Raw genomic sequence first — 11,249 nt, forward strand, 5'->3', positions numbered from 1 at the left:
ATAGTAAAAATGCAAATGTTCTTGCAAAAATGTCCTTCAATTTGCAACTGGACCAGCTTGACATAATACCTTGAAAGCATAAGTATGTTGCTCCTCACCATCCACCAAATGGTTCTTAAACCGATGAACCTACTTCATAATGACATTGAAAAATATATTATCTTCATCATCGCTTAAGCAAGAAGCACATATTCTCCATTCCCTTTTTCACTCCATAATGGTGATCTTGAAGTTGTTTCGATGAGAATCAAAACCATGACCTCACATCATCTACAGTTTTGAACTCTTCTTCCTAAAGAAGGTAGTCACCCTTTCACACTTAGACTATTTGGAATCCTTTCATGCCTAACCCCACACTTGGTGCCTATTGTGAGTAGGATGATGATGGTAGGTGTGCAAGTGTCTTCCTTGTGACTTAGTAATAGAGGAAACTAGTGGCCTCAGACACAAATGGACAAGGCGAGAAGTATTTGAATGACCTAACACTACAAATTGAGAGACATTAGCAATATTAAAGTGGTGTATTGATAATCTTGAGGATATCTTGGAGGAAACAATTATATCCATGGAGGTGCTAGTTTATGCACATGACTTTCACAGTAAGTCCAGATGAATATTATGGACAATATGATGTTGGAATGACTTGAAGACCATATAGCTGAATAGATCACATACTAACTATGGGATGAGGTGCATTTGTAGCCTTAGTATAGGAATGCCAAAGAGGAATTTGGATTGAGCACAAATATTGGAAATGTTGACACCCAATCTTTGGGATTCAGAAAAATTATGTAAATATTATAAATAGAAAAAAATAAAGGAAGATAGAAGATGAAGAGACATTGGGAGATGAAATCCAATAGTCTCTCTCCTTGTATATAGTTATATTATCTTGTAATGCTAAACACAATTTGATCCATAGTTACAAACTTGGCTTGACATGGTATCACAACAACAAGTCCCAATTCAACTATCTCCTCTTGTAACTCATATTCATTGACATATTCCCTACCATTATTTCCTTAATAAGGTTGATAACAAAAAATGCGGTCATTTAAGGCTTTAAGATAGATATTAAGGCTTTTCTCCGGAAATTTTCAAGGTGGGAGAAGTAGTTAAAATGACACATAAAGTTGATTCCTCCAAATATTCCAGTCTAAAATATGGTTGAAAAATAATATATTGATCAAACCAAAATTATTTATACTTTCCTCTTGGATCATATCTAATAACATATGAAAAAATTGCTTTACCTAGAAAATCTATGTAAAAGGCCTACTCACATTCCTTAGCAGAACATAATATGCCATCCTCAAAATCCTCCACCTCCTCAACTTAAAAAATAATATTAGGGGAAGGAAAAATTACTTTGAATCCTAACACACCAATAGGATTTTTGTTACTTGTTTTATCAAGAAATGTAATTTTATTAATGAAACAAGATGACTATGTACTCAACAAATGTTAACGCTCAAAATAGTTTTGTGGAAAAATTCCATCACCTAACGAGAACATATAGACGAAGGAGATACTAAAAATGAGGCTCTCATAGTAGGTACAACTTAACCTCCACCCATCAATATCTCATTCTAGTAGTTTGAGTTAATTTGATTGTCCCTCTTTAATGCATCCATCAGTACAACACATGAACTCTTAAAGCCTAATATTTTCATATATTGAAAAGGCTTGGTTGATCCAATCCCTCTACTCTAGTAATTCTCACATGGATACGTTTTCAATATATTATGCGTAAACTTAAGATAATTTGTGATCCCATTTTTAGTATCATGAATTAAATATTCCCATCCATTCTCTAATCTATTTTGTATAAACATGAGGAGACACGAGAACTTGACTTATGAGTGAAGTGACTTCTAAATAGTCCACAACATCACAAGATGATCCATAGAAACATCACTAAAAGTCAACCCATATTAAATAGTTATCAATTTAATAATTCATTATATAGTTTAATATATGTTATTTTATAAATAAACCATGGTTCATAATAATTTTGTTAACAATAACAAAAAATCTTATATAATAGAATATGTTTGTGTGTTTTTTAATTACCAAAATCAAATTTCATCATATTTCTATTCGATTTGAAAAAAATACACATATTAGATACTTATAGCATTCACAAGGAATTGAGGTCATTATATTCTTGTTACAAATTTCTATCTCAATATTTAGAATTCCACCAAAAAAATTAAGAAGCCCATAACCCTTTATAAATTTGATTCTAAACATCTAGTATTTTAAATATTTGTAATTAAATTATACCATGATAAAAGATTAATTACTTCCAATAAGGAAATGATGTACTCTATCGTCACCTATAATAAAGTACTCTCACAGAGGTCTATGCAAATATGACATTCTATTAACTCAAGGTTGATTATTACAAAAAATATTTGGATTTCTACTCTCCACCTAGGCATAGACCTTATTGCTCCAGATATTTCAAAAGCAAGTCATGTGTAGCCCATCAATCCATTACTATGTTGTCTCTTCTTAACATTGTCCTCAATTCCACAAGAAAAAGTGATGCCATCTTCTCCTTCTTCTCCCTCCTTATATAAAATACATCGATGGTAAGGAACCCAACCCCTATGGTCCACTTGTCATTATATAATTATTCCTTTGTCTTAACATTTTCCATTCACATAAACCTACATTAAATATTATTCTTCCTTTGTCTTCAATTTTGTAATAATAAATATAATAATTAATTAGTAAAATTTACACTTGTTACAAATTTCAAATTTATGAATGGAATGTCAAGAAAATATATCATGTAGATATTGAACATTGCATATCTTAAATCAATACGGAATTTGCATATCTTTAAAAATTGCACCACTAAAAGCTGTACCAATGCTCTTTTTGCACATACCAAACAACTTAATGCAATAACCTTTATGGCAGCATATGAGAAGTGCAGCTCCGATGATAGACTTTGGGAGGATGAAGGTGACACTTGTGTAAGAGTGTGTGAAATGAGTGTGAAACATGTCTATGTGTTGAGGATAAGCCATTCTCATAAAGATTTCCCCTTGAAGAAAAACAAACCTCCCTTTGCATGACAAGTGATAAGCTCGATGCCCAAAGATGACACATTCTATGTAAATATAAAATCATGAATGACTCTTAAGATCGAGAAGGGGAGCTTGAGATCATAAACTTACCGATAAGTGACTAAGGAACGATCAATCACAATATCCATAGTAGGCTCTGAAATTTAAGTGCAAGCCAAACATTCGAGGGTGTTGTAGCCGCTAGAACAGAGCCTTCACCTTCTTGCTAGCTTCTTTTTCAACCAGTGTCTTGAATTATACGAACTTGGAGAATGGTTCATCTTTCTTCCACATGAAGAAGATCCAACAGTTCCGTGAGAAGTCATCAATAAAAATGACAAAATATTTGTGTCTGACAGTGGAGGTTGTCGAGAAAGGTCCATAAACATGATAGTGGATCCTTTCTAGGACTGCATGTGCTTTGTTGTCCTAATCATGGAATGTGGATTTTATGTACTTCCACAAAGTACATCCTTTTCATACATCACACTGCTTAAGTGATCCTTTAGAGAGGCTAGTGGTTAATTTTTGTATAATATTCGAAGTACCATGATGCAAATGGCCAAGTATTTTGCGCCAAAGTTCATCGACATCGCAGCCCACACTTTCTCTGCCTTAATGCTTAATGTAACACAGTCTTCCACATCTAGCTTATACAGGTTCTTCACACGAACCCCGATCTGCTTCACCTGTCCCGTGGCTATGTGTCTCAGGAATGCTTTTCCTTTGATGAATATCACTTCACAACCATGGTCTTCCAAAACTGCAACAAAGATGAGATTTTTCTTTAGGCCTAGAAAAAACATGACATCCTTGAGCTTGAGAGGGGAGCCTGACTCCCTCTAAAAGGTGACTATACCAATACCAGTCACATTGTACCTTTTTTCATCCCCTAGCTTAATGTGCATCTAGAGATCTTTCTCCTCCAAGTCACTGAAAAAATATTTACACCTTGTCATGTGGAATGATGCACTTGAGTCCAAGTACCACACGCTCCCCATCATTGTGTTGGACATGCATATGATAAGGGTAAATTCAAGCTCGAACTATGAAGCCAAGGTTTAACATGCTGCTCCTCCTAAGGTCTTCTTGCTTGCATTTTTGTGTGGACACTTCATGGCATAGTGCCTGCATTCATGACAATGGAAGCATTTAATTTTGACAGATATTTATTCTTTCCCCCCTTGACTAGATTTTGGTTTGGTTTGAGATTTATTCCCTTTTCCCTTCTTTCCCTTTCAAACCAATCCAAAGTTTTCTTTATCCTCGCCCTTGGATGAGGTCCCATCTCTAGTATTCTGCCTTATTTCCTCCTGTACCAAATCAGACCATAAGTGTTCCCAATTCGATAGTTTCTCCCTTCCATTCATTGAATCTTGATAGTTATGCCAACTCTTGTGAAGGCCGAGAAGGGCTAGGCTTACTAAGTCATCTTTGAAACAATAACACCAACTATTGCAAGCTCATAATGAACTTGTGTGAACCTACTCAAATACTACGAGATAGTGTCATTATTCTACATCTTGGTATTTCCAAGTTTATCCTTGAGCTCTAGCTTCCTGTGGTCACTACTATTCTGGAATAGATTTGTCAGTGTCTACCACATTGCATAAGTATTTTCTTTCCCATGGAGATTGGTGACAATGTGGTCTCTTACTTCCTCCAATAGGTCTCGCACGTACTCCCTCCAATATTATTCTCCTTGCCTTGGTTACATCTTTCTTCCACTCACCAAGGTTTTCAGCATCATATTTCGCTAGTTTTGCAACAACTCCCTTGATGTATTATAGAAATCCATTCTCATCGAATACATCCTCCATGTGACCCTTCCATGCGATGAAATTAGAGTTGTATTCCAAGGCATACTCTAGCCTCAATCCATTGAAGATCATCTTCTTAGCTCTGAAGAGATCCTACTACACTAAACTACAAATTTGAACCTCTTGAGAAACAACTATGAAATTCCTACTCTAATGTGAATCTTGCTCTAAAACCATGTAGAAATTATGGTGTATATTTTCAACTGGTCATGAAATTTTAATCAAAATTACAAGACAAAAACATAGTCTACAACACTATGGAAGTTAATTCCCAACTTAGAACAAAAATTTCAAACATGCAATAAGAAATAACACACATGCACATTGTATCTTTCTTGGGGAAAGAAATCTGGTAAAAACCCCAATGTATGCTTGCATTAATATGATGAACATAGATGTATTACAATTGCTTTGCTCAACTAGCACAACCTGCAAGTGAATAACCTCTCTCTCTACTCATTGAGAAGCTCTGACCCAGACTTAGTCAATTTATGCCTTTTCTTGAGCCCCTATTTCCTTGCGCAATTCCTCGAGAAATTATTCCCCTATTATTTAGGAAATTTTCCAAAATGGATTGCACAATTCCCAAGGTTGATCATCTGATTGCATGCAACACTTGTACACTCAAGACTAGTCTACAATTGATGTTACACTGCCTTGGAATCTCCACCACGGCTGGGGAACTTTAATTCTTTTCATGCACTAATTATTTTGGGATGATTGATCAGTTAACTAGATGATCAATGAGTTTGACTGAAGTCCCGCTGCACAACTGACCTTCCACGAGTTCCTCCAACAATTAGAACTAGTTTACTTGAATACAACTCGAGATAAACTTGGTGACACAAGGCATGTCACACAAGTTAATTTCATCCAAGTCGTATGCTAATGTGGAAGTTCATTGTTTCTCAATTTAATGAAGGAAAAATCAAATTAAGAATTTATTTCTGCATTTTTCAACAATCCTTCAGGTGAATGTAATCCATGTGGTCGATGGCAGTCAAGAGTTCCAACACAATAATGTGCTTATAATAGCAACCAACAGATAGAAGTAGCATTCAAAATAAATGAAACAGTTAGAAAACACATATTAAAACAGAACTGATGGAGACCTTGAAAAGTACTCCAACTATGATTTTGGTTATCCACATTCAGCGAAAGTTCCTCCATCGCTCCTCTCATGAATCACACCTCCGTTGTCGACCTTCATCACCCTAAATCCCATCAGTTTTTGTCAACCTCCATCACTCCACTTCTTGAAGAACCCATCAACAATGTAAAGACGGACCCCTAATCCTTTACATTTACCTTTTTTTACTAGCGCCTCATATTGAAAATTTGAAGACAAAATATTTCTTTTCTCTTAAAAAATTGTCTTAAAATCCCCCTCCGTGTAGCAGTGCTGAATGCAATGATAGACAAGTTATCTCTAATTGCATGAGTAGATATGAAAAGGACAAAAGAGGAATTGATGTCCGATAAATCTTGTGAGTAAAAGTTGTCGCGTTCTTCTTAGTCGACTACCCCCAAAAAACAAAGATCCCAACAAATCGTTGTCTTTATATATGATAACGTGAATGGTAAGTAAAATAACAACCTTGATATAGGTGTAAGACAATAGTTGCCTTCAAGATGGCGGACTTAGAGCGCACTGTCAGAGTCAATTTTGCAGTTGTTAGATAACATTGTTTTAAATTGATATGTTTGTGTCTTAATTGTTAATTGTCTTAAATAGGTTTAATCTAAAGTGGCCATTGTCTTAAATATAAAGTTTTGTCTTAAAATACTTTTGTCTCAAACTATTTTTGTCTTAAATATAAAGTTTTTTCTTAAAACAATTTTGTCTTAAATTGTTTTTGTCTTAAAATAATTTTGTCTTAAATTGTTTTTGTCTTAAATATAAAGTTTTGTCTTTAACTGTTTGTCTCAAACTACTTTTGTCTTAAATATAAAGTTTTGTCTCAAAATATCTTTGTCTTAAATATAAAGTTTTGTCTTAAAATATTTGTATCTCAAACTGTTTTTGTCTTAAACTATTTTTGTCTGAAACATAAAGTTTTGTCTTAAAATATTTTTGTCTCAAAGTGTTTTTGTCTTAAAGTTTATATTTAAGACAATTCAATTGATATTAAATTTTAATATAAAATAACTAAAATAAAAAGTGATTTTTTAAGATTTATTTTGTCTTAAAAAAATGTGTTAAAAGTGTCCTTGGTATAGTACTGACTGAGAAGCCGCAAGTTCAGTATATGAGCTAAGTTTTCTTGTTTTGGCAAGTTCAAGAGCTCATGTGAGTTGGGTGGAGAGAACTCTGTTGATTATTGAGTGGGTGGTAGCTTGGAACTGAACTTGACCTGTTGGGATTTGGCACGATCTGGGCTCATAAATTTGTGCTAAGTGTTGCCACGGTGCTGGAGAAATATTGTTAACGTTGTTGTTTTTTGAAGGCTCGTGTTGATTAGTGGATTTAACGAGCGTGAAGTTGCTGCCTGGAGTAGAGTGGAGCTATGTGGTGTTGTTGTCACAGTGAGCATTATCATGAAAGAAAAATCGGGCAACGGGGGAGTTTCGCCTTTGGAGCAATATGAAATCGCTGATTATTGTTTGAGTTGGTGTTTGAATTAAATGAGCCTGTGTTGAACCTAGTTGGGTCAGTCAGAGAGCAGCTGTCACAGTAAGTGGTTTGTGTTGAATAATTCATCAACATGGACCTGTGTGCAGAGAAAAAGCAAGTGTTGTTGTGCCACAGTGTATTGAGCACCTAATTGCTTGGTGTCGATAATATTTGCCAAGTGAAGCCCCAGTTGTGGCAAAGGCAAATGGACAATATTTTCTAAGTGAGGCCCCAGTTGTGGCAAAGGGAAGAAAATTACCTATTTCTATTTGGTAGTGGGTTAAGCAGACGTACTTGGGGTCTGCGCAGAGAAGCCGACCATGGAGGCGTCAGATTAAATTGTGTGCTGAGCCTAGAGGAGCAGGAGCTGACCGTGGGAGCTTATTGGCTGAGCGTGGAGTTGTAGCCTATGACTGGTGCATGTGTAGCAAAGTGAGCATTGGTGCCCCATTTTAGAGTCTGTGCCTATGTCCAATTTGAAACCGACTTTGCAGTGCTCAATCCCGAGAGGATAAGATAAAGGTTAAAGATTGTTTGTGTAAAGTTGTGGCTGCTGTCTGATTGGAGTTCAATGAGTGAAATAAGGTTTGATAGTGTTATTTTTTATAGAGTATTTTTAGAGAGCCCATTTGGAAGTATTTTTGGTTCTCGTAATATTTTTAATTCAGGTAGTATTTTTGAGTCACAAGAATTATTAGATCAACATAATGATTTTATTGATGATCATAAATATCCAGAGCTGGAGTCCATTCTATATGAGAGCAAAACTTGTTTGTCCGTGAACCCAATTGCTAAAAGTTTGATTGGATCTGCTTCCAAGATGACTACGACTTTAGAAGATACTAGCATGGATGTTGCTAATATTAAGTACCTAAGCAAGGAGGAGAGGAAGTTAACAAGGAAAGTGAGAAAGGTGAAGATGAAACTACATTAGCTAATAAACAAGGATGGACCATTTAGCAAGAAGACAAAAATGAAATGTTTTGTTGTAAGCCTCACTGAGACTTAAACCACACTTAGACCAGCAGTCAAGTTAAAGTTTACACCATCGTGATTAAGAGGACGTGTTAGAACATTAATCACGACTGTTACAAATGACGCCACCCACTGTTCCAATGTCATCTAATTTAATGTGAGTCAGCCACAGTGGCTAAAACATCAATTCAAATCGGTAGAGGTCATTATTGATTCTCCTTCATATGTATCTATAAATAATGATATTTAATAATGAAATATCAAGCTGATATTTAGTAATGAAATATCAAGCTCTTTCAGAGAGTCTTCGAGTTTCTGATATATCCCGTGATAAATATGCACTGCACAACGTATTAATGGCTCGATAGCCTGATTAATATGCCTTCCACTCCAGATTCATAGATTTTAGAGCTAAAGGGAAGGTCCCTCACAGAGTTTCCACCAAATTTACAGTTATGGGTCTCTAATCAAAGCCTCACCAAAGTTTCTGCACAGAAAGCTGTCACCATTGAAATTTATTAACAAAGCTCAAAGCTTGCAGACTGCAGTATTTGAATGGGGGCCGATTGACCGACAGGAAAGCGCGATGAAGCCACATGTTTGTGGAGATGGCGTGTCTTTAGCTGCATCATAATTCATCGCACCTTCAAATAATAAAGATATTCGCTTCAGCCAAAATCTCAGAAAAGTCTTCCTCGCCTTCCCGGGGAGCTTCGCGTGATACCGAAGAAGAAGTTAGAACAACAACGAGGTGTTTCTTTGTCAGTGAAGGGTGCAGATTTAGTCGCAACCTCCTTGAAAATTTGGATAAAGTTAATGGTTGAAGGCGTTGGTGCAAGCATGGATTTCCTTGGTGTTCTGAGGAAGAAGGAGAAAGTTGAATTAATCAAGAATCTATGCGACTCAGAGGGGATCCAGAATGACCAGGCCGGGTTGAATTTAGCCGTTGCTGCAAGCGCTGCAGAGGCGTAGGATAACAGCAAGAAAGCTCCGAGGTCTGAAGGTTCGTTCAAAAACTGTGTTTGTGAGAAGGGGAGCTTCATTTCCCAATTAAGAGATGGGGTGATGTTTGAAGAGCACGGTGAGCAGGAAAAGGGTTTCCCTTCTTGGATTAGGGCTGTTAATGGAGTTTCTAAGCGCTCAGTTGCAGAGTGTATTCCTCTGCCACTGGATCTCTCCATTGTTGCAAAAGGTTGTAGTTCCCTTAATTTATTTCCCAACCAGTCCAGTTTTCGATCCCCAATAGGACTCAAGGGGTGATTCGACCACGACGTGGTCAGATGATGATCAAGCTGTTTCCTCTGGACATGTGACGAGTTTTAGGTGTGGATTCCAAAGAATAGAATTGTTAGTTGTACGTTTATTTTCAGCCAGCTTCTTGTGTTCACGTAGGTCTGTGATGCTAATGGTAAGTAAGTTTATTTTTGAATCCAGGCCAAAGAAATCTCGTGCACAATTGACAATTTTCTGCGGTGGAACAGTGAACGTTTACGATGATATTCCTGCTAATAAGGTATGGGATTGACGCTTTTTTGTTGAGGTTTGGAAATTGTAATTACCCTCTCATGTGAGTGTTGGATAAATTTGGAGAGTCAGTTCACTGAATTTCTGGTTGAAGTTATATTTTTGGATCGCAATCTATTAGTCCGTATTGGCATAATCTTTTGAGTGTTTTTTCTGAAATTATGTGAAACCTTTTTTGCTTTAGTGGAGATTTTTATAAAGAAATTTAAGATTTTGAAAAACCGTAATGATATTTTTTTGATCCCATCCCGTTTGAATTAAACCCAATTTTAAACTAGTTGAAATTTTTTTAACCATGTCTCCTTCCATAGTGGAAAGCACAACCATCACATAAAATTCATGATCGGTCCATTTGCTAAGCTCATCCTCGACCAGCTGCACAACCAACTAAACTAAACAACATATACATTACTTCATAATAATCTCAACCAGTTGTACAACCAACTAAACTAAACAACATATACATTACTTCATAATAATTTCGCTATAAAGACTACTGATTCATGTTCATGCCTTTTGTCAATGACTTGTGATCAGATCTTCCACTAGCAAGGAAGTATTCTTTTCAGCGGTTTCTGGAGAAGCGCAAGGACTGGTACCATTGTTACTTCTTATTTGTCATTCTGGTTTATAAACATTATGCACCCATGTACGGTGAATGTGTATTGATTGCATGTCTTCGTAATATATTGCATCTCGAAAGTTTCTTCTACACGGGGTCGCATCTTGAAATTTTCTTTTACAGAGAGATGTAAAGTTGCATATATTGCACGAAAGTACAGTAAATACATTGTATCTGAGTGCTTATTCTTAACCCATCATTCTGGTCTGTCAGCAATTGAAGCTCTCACTAAAAACTAAAAATAGAAGTTGCTGTCATCTGTTGTGCCGTGCAGGCTGGATGCAAACGCAAAGTCTCCATATAGTACGGTAGCTGCTGCAGACAATAGTAAATTTCAACAATATGCACCGTCCCCTTCTTCGGCAATACGACTGGAGTAGAATTCTTTTCCATAATTCTCGGCCACGCAAGTCCCTCATATTTTCCAGAACAACAATTTATTGCGCATTTTCAGAATACATTAATACCACCGTGTATTCCCCTTATTCATAGGTATTTATAGCACGTTTGTTGGAATATTAATTCCAACTGCAGCAAAGTTCGTGGATGCAGCGTGGACAACGGCGGCATCAGGAATACAACGCCCATACCACAGCGCCTGAAACCGTTCAGCA

The 11,249-nt window shown here is 36.3% G+C and overlaps 1 pseudogene; it reads left to right on the forward strand.

The window, feature by feature from the left end:
• The first annotated feature begins 9,305 nt into the window (after positions 1–9,305).
• On the forward strand, positions 9,306–11,015 carry LOC149176779 (uncharacterized; annotated as a pseudogene).
• The last annotated feature ends 234 nt before the right edge of the window (positions 11,016–11,249 follow it).

The sequence above is a fragment of the Pinus tabuliformis genome, chromosome 4_1 (genome assembly GCF_031772625.1).
Source record: "Pinus tabuliformis cultivar Carrire ecotype Pingquan chromosome 4_1, CPIR1, whole genome shotgun sequence".
Lineage (NCBI taxonomy): Eukaryota > Viridiplantae > Streptophyta > Pinopsida > Pinales > Pinaceae > Pinus > Pinus tabuliformis.